The sequence below is a fragment of the Tupaia chinensis genome, unplaced genomic scaffold, assembly GCF_000334495.1.
Source record: "Tupaia chinensis unplaced genomic scaffold, TupChi_1.0 Scaffold149964_2, whole genome shotgun sequence".
Lineage (NCBI taxonomy): Eukaryota > Metazoa > Chordata > Mammalia > Scandentia > Tupaiidae > Tupaia > Tupaia belangeri.
The window spans coordinates 1627031-1627360 of record NW_006209806.1 but is presented as its reverse complement, the minus strand read 5'-3'; positions in this window follow the sequence as shown (position 1 = coordinate 1627360).

Genomic DNA, 330 nt, shown 5'->3' with positions numbered 1-330 from the left:
GCGGGGACCCGTTTGGCCGGTGGGTGGGGGAGGCGGGATGGGACACCCGACACTTTCTTTTCCATTTTTTCAGAGGGAAACTCATGTCCGGCAAATTTAAAATAAACGCATTATGAGGTTGATTTGGGTTCACGGCCCGTGGCGGCCCTTCCCCAGTGGGAAGAGACGAGCGGGTGGCTGCTCTCCGGGAGGCAGGAAGTCCTGTGTGCTGTCACCATGGGCACCTCAGCTGTGCCAGTGCCATTGGGGTAATAAACTTGACTCGGTGGCCGTGCCCTTCGCCTTCATTCCGCGTCTGCCGGGGCCACCCGCTTCTGAGCACGGGCCTTG